General features: G+C 39.6%; 1 pseudogene; it reads right to left on the reverse strand.

Annotated features, from left to right (window-relative positions):
* Positions 1–1,778: 1,778 nt before the first annotated feature.
* The window catches only part of LOC148721289 (uncharacterized), a 14,052-nt pseudogene continuing 4,668 nt past the window's right edge, over positions 1,779–11,162 (reverse strand).

The raw sequence follows: 11,162 nt of genomic DNA on the forward strand, positions 1-11,162 counted from the left end.
TCTAAAAACATATTATACGCCATAGTGATTCGTTAAATTTCTTAACTCTGATGCCGGAGGAATATCTCTTATCAAAGGGTCATCTCCGAGGGAAAGATCTTTGACTTTTTGAATGCTGGACGACTGATTATATTCAACACCATTTTGTCAACACGACAAGGGAGTGATTTGAGAACGTGTACTACACGTGTACCACCCGGTTTACAATCCACTGACCTACTTTCACGGCCATTCAATGACCAACTGAGTCATACACGAGTCTTAGGCGTGGCCATAATAATACTTTTAACCAAACAGTACAATGTTGAGAAGGTTGAGAGGGTAGGTTAGGAGAAGGGATTGAGGGATGAAAAAATCAACAAATATAAACTGTGATGGTGAGATCGACAAATAAATGTCAAGATTCTCACATTTCCGGTGATATATATTTCCATGTTCTTCCCAAATAAACTTTGCTCTCGATTAATGTGGTTTCACAAAGAAAGACAAACTAACAACAAAAAGCCAATACTGACAACCAGAAATAAATTTATTGACATTCCTAAAATGAATGTGGAATTCAGGGGAACTGATTGTATTTTTCTCTAACTCATACAAACAACTTTTTTTTTAACCATTAATGCATTCGCTGGCAAAGAAAGGTTTTAAGAATTTCTACTTGTTACTATGCACAAATGTTCTCAACTACATGAAAATTACAGTGTTCTCCTCCACTGATTACAAAGAATGAAAATTTAAGAAATAAATAAAGTTTTGCGTAAACTTGAACGCGCCATCACCTTGGCACAAATAACCGCTCTTGCACCTTGAGTTGTGGGAGAAGGAACCAGGGGCCCGTTTCTCGAAAGACCCAGTAACTAACGGGCTCGATGGCATATTTTAAAATCGGAAATTAAAGAATAGAGAAACAACTTCTCTGACATCGTCACCAGTCCATTTCGCTTCTTTAGCTGCTAGTTTTATTGTATAATACTCAAACCATTTGAAACCCCTGCCTCGAATGAAAATAGAACAGCCATACGGGCTCGTAAAGAAACTTGTAAGTTTACCGGGACCTTCGAGAAATGCCGGTGACCCAGCATCGAAATAATTCATTCTGACAACTGTAAAGAGGATTGAATTTCGTTTTGAATATTTCATTCTTATCTATATCATGTTTTTATTTGTTAACTCCTCGCCTTCCCCCTGTATACATCCCGGCCACATCTACAAGTTGGTTTTAACCCTAAGCCAGTTTTTCATTTTGCAGGATACCGCTAGAGGTGAAGCTGAATGCTTTTCAATTAACTGGTAACCCAGGAACCTACTCACAAACGGCGGACTCCGATGATCGCCACCAAAGGACACTATACATCGGTAAAATAGTCTCTCCGTAGATAATCTGCAAATGAAGCTAATCGCAACAAAAAAACAATCTACCTCATGCAGGTGAAAACTCAGTCAGCCCAAGAGAGTGGAAAGAAACAAAAGATACTGTATCACGTTGGTTCTATAGTAAATGAAAATCTGTTTTGATTTTGAGAAAAACAAATTGATTGCAAACTGATGGTAAAGCTTCACACTCAATTGAAAAAAATTTTTCCACAAATAACTTATCATTAAAACCATACAACTTTCCGAGCCTCATGACACGAAAGGGAGAATGCACCCCCATCCCCTTTTGTGAGAATTTTCTTTTTGCATAGATTGAAGTCCCGCTCTCTCCCTCCCCCTCCCCTTCCCCCTCCCCTCCCCCCACCTCTTCTTCGATTCTCCGGATCTCTCCCTGCTCAGGTGTTATTGAAAGCTTTGAAACATTGAATCAGTTTTATCCTTTCCTCCATTTGAATCTCCAGGAAATTTAAGGATGAAACACTTATTGAAATCATGTGGTAATTTTAATGAAATAGCTACACCATATGTAATGAGTGCTAGTGTTTGGCTTTGGTTTGCCATCCCTGGAGTTTAAAGAAACCGCAATGCGCTTAGGTGTACTTGGTTCTTGTAATGACCTCCCAAACTGCACCGTCACCTAAAAAGCTTTGTGTATAGCTACAAAAATATTAATACATCTTACAGTCTAAACCTCGCTAAATAGTTGGAAGTTAAAACAAAACAAAAAAAGCAGTTGAAAGTTTAATTATTATTGACATTACCACATATTTTTGTCCCCTGACCTTCAAAGATGAACAACAAACACCCAAACCTTGCAGCCTCATTGGAGGAGATTGATTCCTAGTTAAGTTATACGACATTAAAAAATATTCTACTCTTGAAAATTTTGTTTTTAAATTTCAACTCTGAACTTCAAACCACAGAATGATGACTTTAGTTCTAAAGGTTGCTTTGCGTAGCCTACACCTTAGAAACCGAAAAAAAAACTGAATAATGACCCAAAGATTTATCAACTCTTCAAGTTAAAGTTACAAAAAATAGCCTCAAAACATGATAATCACTAACCGTTAAGGAAAGTACTGCCTTGTACACTTCACTGGATAAATGTGATAATCACTCTACCATGTCCATCGCTATTATAACAACATTCATTTTGCTGACTTGTTCCATTATTAAAAGATCCCCCCCTCCCCCACAGGAAAACTTTTCATCAGCTGCTCCACCATTTCCCCCAGAGTAACCTCCACCGCCGCCAGCTCCACTGTTGCGTCCGCGTAAATCACCGCCACCTCCGAACCCACCCAGGCCATGTCCTCCTACTCCTCCTTGAAGATATCCTTTACCTCCTCGACCACTACCGCTCGTAGAATCATCTTGTCCCTTATTATAGAAGCCACCACCACCTCCACCTACAAAACCAAAACATGATAAGTAGCTCTCTTATAAAAAGCAGCATTTTCATTATAAACTAAAAAATAATTACACAAAATCATTGAATATTGTACCCATGCAAAAGCTTATGAGGAATAGTCAGTGTTAAAATTTTGCATTGCACAAATTTTTAAACCTAAAGTAGTGGGCAACACTCTGAGAACAGTAGTTGTAAAACTTCTTTATTCTCCGACGCGTTTCGTCTAACTGTCGTAGACTTCCTCAGGGAGTTTTACAAGTTAACACTAAACGCCTGTTTTTATAAGCCATAGTTAGCAACTATTACGTGGGCCAATGACCATAAAGGCTTGGCCGGACTTACGAACTGGAAAAAGCGAAGTTGTCAAAAATTGGAAATTTTTTTAGGCGACGTGAGAAAAAATATTTTGGGAGCCACAGTTTTAGCTAGTTGAGTGCTACGAGCTTAATTTTAAAAAGTTTTTCTATTTAATCCAAAATCGCTATTAGCTAATATGAAGGTCTCGCCAGTTGTTCTATTATTATCTCATACACGAGAAATTGAAATAACGCGATGATAGTGCATATTGACGGATCGGTGGTGAGCAGTAAATAAGTTGAGTAGGATTTTTAGAGACTGAACGAACGAAACTCAGTTGAACTTTAGATATTTATAGAGGTGCCACTACAGATGTTGTTAACTAGAAAAGAAAAAAAAATCAAAATTTAGGATTAATAATTCCAATAGAGATCTGATTAATTTTATTGTCGTCTTACTGTCCCAATGAATTGAATATACTAATGGATTTTTCTTCTTTCTCTGCTTACCTGATCTTTTACCAGTGGTATTTCCTCCACTTCCACTGCTTCCTCCTGTCCCCAGTGGCAAGTTGTATCCTGCATTCCCTGTTGTATTAATGGACGCATCACATCCTGGATGTTGTTCTGACATTTTTCTAACCCCACCTCCTCCTCCAGCAATGATCAAAGGCGTGTTGTTTCCTTTCACCACAAATGTACCTCCACCACCTCCGGCAGTTTCTGGGTTGGCATTCCCTCTTCTCCCTTTTTGACCAACAAGTACAAAGATATTCTCATCTTTGGTCAAATTAAAGTTTCCAATCATCCTTGCCCCTCTTCCTTCGTTGTTGATGTCACTGTCCTCACCGTACCCCCCTGAGGCTCCTATTGCTTCCATTCTGTATTCGCCAGTGCGTGGCACAGTCCAGAGTTGAGTACCGTTGGACACCGTAACTTGTCCGCTATGATCCTGATCTGTGTAGTGACTACCGATTGAGTCTGGACCCTGAGATCCATTCTGACCCAGGTTTGTAAACACAGCTGTAAATTCTATTTGATAGACGTGAAATAAAATGAAAGTTACGATGTTAGTTGGAAATTTTTCAAATTTTCTTCGTCACTTCAGTGTTGCCATTACAATGGAAATGTTCTTATAGTAACGTAAATAATTGGATCACACTGGAACGGAAACGTCAGTCACTTGGAGTGTTCGAATTTTGTCGTACTGTGCTATTTTCTAAAGCCTGCTCACCATTGTATTTTTAGAAAGTAGAAACCTTTGATTGTCGGGTATGGACTGACTTCACTGCATTTGAGGATTACATTCGACAATAAGATATCTGAAACAAAATTGTGTTTTTGAACAGACACATGCTACTTTCATAAACTGTAGAATTCAGCTGTCACTGAATTTTGATCTAAAAATCCCAGGAGAGGACGAAGTTTCTTTCCCATTCCCATAAATTGAGTCGTTTTTCTCGTCAATTTATTCAAGATCGTTGTTCGGCGATCACAGGTGATGGTGAAAGGAAGAGAGTGAAGAATAAAGGAATTCCTTATGACCAAAGCTGATAAGTCAATTGAGTAATGCCCTGTAGAGTAATTTTCGAATGACTGGAATAAGTTATCGGGGATTTCATTGACGTTGCCTTACTTCGCCCTGTTATTGGTCCACAAAAATTGCGCCGTTGAGATGACACACAGCGAATAATATCCGAGCGCTTGTGTTTGAACTGGAAATGAAATATCATCTGGTATAAATTGATCTTTTCAAGAGGTACCACTCGGGCGATATTGTCATGCAGGCCTTACCTTGTACACAGCCATACAGTTCAACCCCCATTGATATCCAGTTCTGCCACTCTATTGGTTTAAAACGAATGTAACGCGCAGTGATTGGTGGGTTAAGGTCGTGATAAACCACGGTATTCTGATCTGCGTTTCCATGAAAAACCTTTCAATCAACAACATAAAACATAACAGCCTTTCAATTAAATCTTTAATGTAAGTGCATGACTGTTGACTTCCTTCAGTATAATAGTTACAAGGCTCCCCCGGTCGTATCGGGGGGCGCTGTTGTAGAAGCTTGTCCAATGGCCTTTCCTGGGGGACGCATGTTGACCACCTGCTGAAGAAGGCTAACAGACGGTTGTTTGCTTTAAGGCAGCTCAGGAGAAGTTCTGTCCCAGCGGAAGATATCGTCTACATCTATTGCTGCCTAATATGTTCCATACTTGAGTACGCCTCTACTGCATTTGCCAATTTACCTTCCTACTTATCTAAGACATTAGAGTCAGTGCAGAGGCGTGCTCTCGCCATTATTTGGCCAGGTCATTCGTACTCAGATACCCTAATGCTAACCGGTAATAAGTCGTATTCATAATGACAACCCCCTTTATACTGCAATGTATACCGACGTTCGTAAATCTTCAGACCGCTACAATTTAAGATCAAATCGTACTCACTATCACTCAAAAAAGTCAACCGATCATTTTAAGAACTTTGTGACAGTCAAATACTTGTCAGTTTAATCATACTCGTTTTTTTTATAATAAACATTATTATCATTTTAGTATTATCATTTCTATGTACATGCTGTTTTTACTTGTATGTAGTTTAATGCATTTTGTACAGTTTTCCCCCTTTTTTCTCCTATAATTCTTCTTAATATTAAAAACCTGTAATTCAGCATTCTCTGCAAGAGGTTTGAATAAACGATATTATCATTATTATTATTATTATTATTATTATAATAAAGGCTATATTATGAATATCAGTTATTACGATGTAAAAACAGACCTCTCACTTATTCATGTACCATTCTTCTAGGCGTTCCCCTCGGGGGCCTCGATGTTTTATATCATTTGCGGTGCATATTGCAAAGACTCTGCTAATGATGATCAAAAAAATTATTTTCCTGCTTATATTAAACGGAAATCACGCGATACACGATAAATCAATTCTATCTTCGTAATGTTTTGTCCTGGGACTGTATAATTGTAGAACCTTCCTGTATTGTTGCCGTACTGCAGATTCTACTTCGTAACCCACTCCCTCTGGTGTCCATTACTACCTTGTGTTGCCACACGTATCACTTTTGTGTGCAGAACAACCAGATCAGCTTGGAGCCATTGATCCGTATCATTGCTTGCAGCTGCCCAAGATTCCGCTTTGTTAGGATGCACGAAGTAAAGTCTACCCTGGGCGGCAGAATGATTGGAATCTCTCTCTGAGGAGGCGCTTAACTGTCCATCAGAGATTTCACCGCTTTGCATACCGAGAAATCTTCCACATTCTGTTTTGGAAAGGTTTATAGACGATTTACAAAGCAGCTATAGGATAACCCAATAATTAATTAAGTGTAGTTTATATTAAGCTAAAACTGTCTTTAACATAATTCCAGAAACTTTCAACGAAATGAAGAACCTTAAAGAACTCCTATGATCAGATCAACTGTGGCGCGGAGTCCTTTAATGTCTCAAGCTTATTAGAGGAAAACTGCAAATAGTTTCGTTCGAGGGAAATTTAGAAGCAATTTCTGGGACGCACCCGACAGTCATCGTCTCTGTTGACCACTTAGGTTTTTTATGTTTTTAGTACGGCTGATTCAACTTTAACTTTCAATTTTCTGCACCTAGTTTTTCTTGACAACGGGATCTTTTATTCGACACAATACAAAACAGAATCGATTGCTCAGTTTATGCAATTAGCCGGCTAGATACAATGAGTATCAGCATTGGAAGACAGCCGTCTTCCTTACCTTTCACACATCCATACAGTTCCACTCTCATTGATATGTTATGGTTCCACTTCAGTGGTAGGAAACGTATGTACCTTGCTTTGATTGGTGGGTTTAGGTCGTGATAAACAACACTGTTCTTGTCTGTGTTTCCATTAAACTCCTACATCAAGATAAATATGAAATGAATGGTGCTCGTTTTGTTTTAAAATGTACTTTACGTGCTTGCGTTGTATACATAAGAACTTGCTTACTACTATCTATAAAATAACATACTGCAATGATTTCACGAGTAAACCGATTCGATTTGTCTCGGGAAATTCATCCCATACCACGGTACGGTAAAATTAAGACGAACTTTTTCTACAAATATCAATCTGAGATTAATCAAAAGCTGGATAGATGAGAGTTATACCCGGGCAAAGAAAATGGTAAAAAGTATGAAACTTTACGAACGTTTTATACATTGCAACAAATCGAGCAAAGAAGCTCTGACTGCAAGGAGCGGTGCTTATCCTAACAAAAAGTACTGCTTGTCCTAACAAACTACTCAAAGAACACATTGGGAAGTTTAAGTTAAGTTCTAATTTTGACTTTGCGGCGCACAATAAGCAGCTCACGTTTCAAAATATTCTACCGCCTCGGATCTGTTTTACCTTAACTGGGGTTTGTCCTTGTTCCCTGTAGTATTGAAATCTCACTCCATAGTTGCTGTATTGTAGCTTGTACATCTCCACCCAGTAACTTTTCTGATGGGATCCTTGTGTTGCTACTAGTGTTACTTTAGTGTGTTGAGCTCTGAGATCTAGCTGGAGCCACGGATTTGAATCAGTCCTATCAGCTATCCAAGTCTCCCCAGCGCCATGTAATCTTGTGTTTTTTACGGTCTTCCCCTTATGGGATGAGACACTTATCTGCTCGTGTTTGATTGCACCACTTTGCATACCAAGTGTTTCTTGACAACGCAAATCTATTTCAAACCAAAAGGAAACTTTAAACTACCAATTTAAAATAGCAAAGTGTTGCAACTACTTATTATCCTGCTCACTGCTCACATGCAATTAGTAGATATGTCGCATTACTTCCACAGCCATGTTTACCAGTCAAACACTCGTCTATATCTGGAAAAAGAAAGTGATGAACATCATAGATAGTTGGCTCCTTTGAGAAGATTTAAAAAGCTTTTCATTACGTTATATCTTTTCTTGATAATGGGGTCATGTCTGAATTTTGGCGTAAAAATTCGTACTCAGTTTCACTGACATTTACTTCAATAAAAAGAAACTGAGAAACTACAAGTGGCCTAGAGGTTGACGGAAGACATAAGGAAAAAATGTATCGAGAAGATGGGGGAAAAAGGTTATGAACCCGCATCCAGTACCCCTTTTCTTACTGACATAGCTTATGCTATCCGTGATCATTTTCACCGTAAACCTTAAAAGACAAAAACTCTCAGCTATAATGTTCTGTGACTATTAAAACTGTTGAGGTTCTAGCGATTGTTTGACATTCATCCCTTTCAAATAAGTCTGCCCAATCACCGAAACGAATTTCAACTTGGGGGAGGACAGTGTGGAACTCGTCACTTATATTCAATGTTTCTGCCCTAATAAAAGTATGAGATTCCTTACCCTCATCACAATCATGGCCTTCAAATCCAGATCCAAGAGCACACAGACACTGATAATCTCTGTCTGTAAACCCAGCTTGGCATGTTGCGTTATTCTTGCAGGGATTTTCCGCGCAAGCATTCTTAAGGAGAAAAGGAAGAAAAAACTTAAAATGGTATTTTGGTAGACATGACAGGTTCCTCGCGTCCGTTCATTTATTCCCTTCGCAAGCAGAGAATTTTAAAGTAAAGGAGAGGTGGGTGAATCCTTTGGTCTCGTATCAAAGCTTTCCCGTGGTACAGAATTAGAATTGCCTAGTGGTTATTACCTTGTCATTATGTAACTTAACGTACCACTACGTGGAGTGGAGTAATATATAAATACAAATACAAATACAAATAAATACAAAGCTTTCCTGGACAAGGACGGGAGTATTACTTATAGCTCTTAGAATTAATCCTCACCTCAGCTCCGCGGTAAACATAACTTTCGTTTTTCACCAGGTCTCCATCGTGTTCAATGGTTGCATTATTCAGTTCACACTTGTGTTTTTCAGGCGCTTGCAATTGTTTTATCTTATGAAAGTTATAACTGACGCAGTTAGGTTCCAGGTAGCATTGTAGCATGCAGATATCCTCGTCAACCACGTCAACAGTTCGAACCGTGTGATTCTCCAGTCGGTAGTCAGGTTTAGGAAAACTGGTAAACTTCAAATTACGGCAATAACCTAGAGAAAAATTGTGTTAAGTTAAAAAGTTACTGTGTGACAAGCACTTCTACTTAAATTGGGACTGTACAGCAGTGTTAGTGCTGTCTGACTCTCGCTTTGGTTTGGATTTTGGCCTTACGTTAAACACCAGTCGAGTTATTTTTATTTATTTTACAATAATTTGATATTTATATTTCGCAAATTAACATGTGGATATGATCAAATGCGTATCACAACACTTTTCGGGGGACTTTGGCCGCACTGCATCAGCAGTTTACAAACAACCGAAGGTAACTTATTTGAAGATGCCCCCTCCCCCCCAATTCCCAGTAAACAGGCCAGACCACGTCAAAGTAATTTCATAAGTGGGTTCTTTAATGTCCCCTGCCTAACCAAATTAACTAATTAATAGATGCAGGAGACGGGACCTACGGTTTATTCGTCCTTATCCGAGGAGACCAGAATGTCCATCCATTTCTTGATAGAAAGGTAGCGCATTCTCCTCAGTTATTTTAAGACTTTGAGTGTTGGTCCGGCCGGGGCTCGAACCATCGACCTCGACCTCCCGCACAACAGTCCAGCGCTCTAACCAATTGAACTAACCGGGAGGCGGTTTCTGAATGATCATAGCAAATTTTAACTTCTTTTTGATGCGATCAGCTATTGTGATCGATCGACTGATCTACGCCGAAGTCTATAAACTACTCGTGTTGGTATGTAGAGTGCATAACTTAAGTATTTAACTACGTCAGACGTGCTTGTTGGAGCTCCGACATTTTACGCGAATTTTATCATCTATGGCTGCTTATGGCCTTTTCTTTAGGCATTAGTATCTTGCTATTGTGCCTAATGGTAACTGAGGCACAAAATGGATTGGAGAAAACAAGATTCTAAGTTGTTTCAGGCGGTTTTTTCGCCAAAGACCAAACCGATCAGTGTGGAAGCCGAAGTCACTCAATCGTCTGCTTTTGCATTTATTAAAATGCCTTCTCGGTCGCAGGCTATTGTCTCACATTCGGATAAATCGTGCATCGTGGAATATCAGCATGCATGCCCCACGCAAAGGTGTCTTGGAAGTCAAGTCAAATTCCCTCGCGAGCAGTTGTCGTTCTTGTTGTCGATCGACTGTCGTCAGAGTTCGTCGCGCTACACTAATAACACAAAGACAAAGTACGGAATGTCCAGGATTCCGTATTACTCTAATAGTACGGCGACTTACCAGCTGTTAATGGCCTGTTACGACGTCCATCCACAACCGGGACCTACATTAACATCCACGAAACCAAAATCATCCTCGATGCCAAAGTGTCCAGTTTGCGAGAAAACTGTACAGAGAAATCATAAACGCCTGGAATGTGAAAAATGTTTTGATTTAATTCATCTTCGTTGTTCTGGTGTAACAAGTTTTAACCATGTGAAGGCAAACTTGCCCGGAAAGTGGATCTGTTGTAACTGTGCGCTATCAATGCTGCCTTTCCATGGTCAATATGATCTAGACCAATCAGGCCCGTCTGAGGCCTGTTACGAAATGCAAGCTAATGATGTGATATTAGAGACATTGATCGATAAATCCAGCTCGCTGAAGTTGATGCACTTGAATACGCAAAGTATGCTTTCGACATTTAATGAATTCGCTTTGACAGTCAACAAATACCCCCTTGATATCTTAACTCTAAGTGAGACCTGGATGAAGAACAATAAGGATCTACTAGAATATGTCTCACTCCCTGGTTTCTCAAAGGAATTTCAGAATCGGGACAAGGGTTTATATTCGAGACAATATCGAATACAAGCGACGAAAGGACATCGAGAACACCCAACCTGACATGGAACACCTCTGGCTGGAAATTCAAGGAAAGAACAAGCGCAGTAAACTTTTGCTGGGGAGTTTTTATCGGTCAGAAGCCATGCACAGACCTTCGGTATGGCTGGAAAAGTTCGAAGATCTCATCGGTTGCATTATTGCGCAGTGGGATGGTCTTCTCCTTCTTACAGGCGACGTGAATTTCGACCTATTGGGCATACCGGACGCCCCAACGCG

Source organism: Stylophora pistillata, chromosome 10, assembly GCF_964205215.1.
Source record: "Stylophora pistillata chromosome 10, jaStyPist1.2, whole genome shotgun sequence".
In the NCBI taxonomy this organism is placed as follows: Eukaryota; Metazoa; Cnidaria; class Anthozoa; order Scleractinia; family Pocilloporidae; genus Stylophora; species Stylophora pistillata.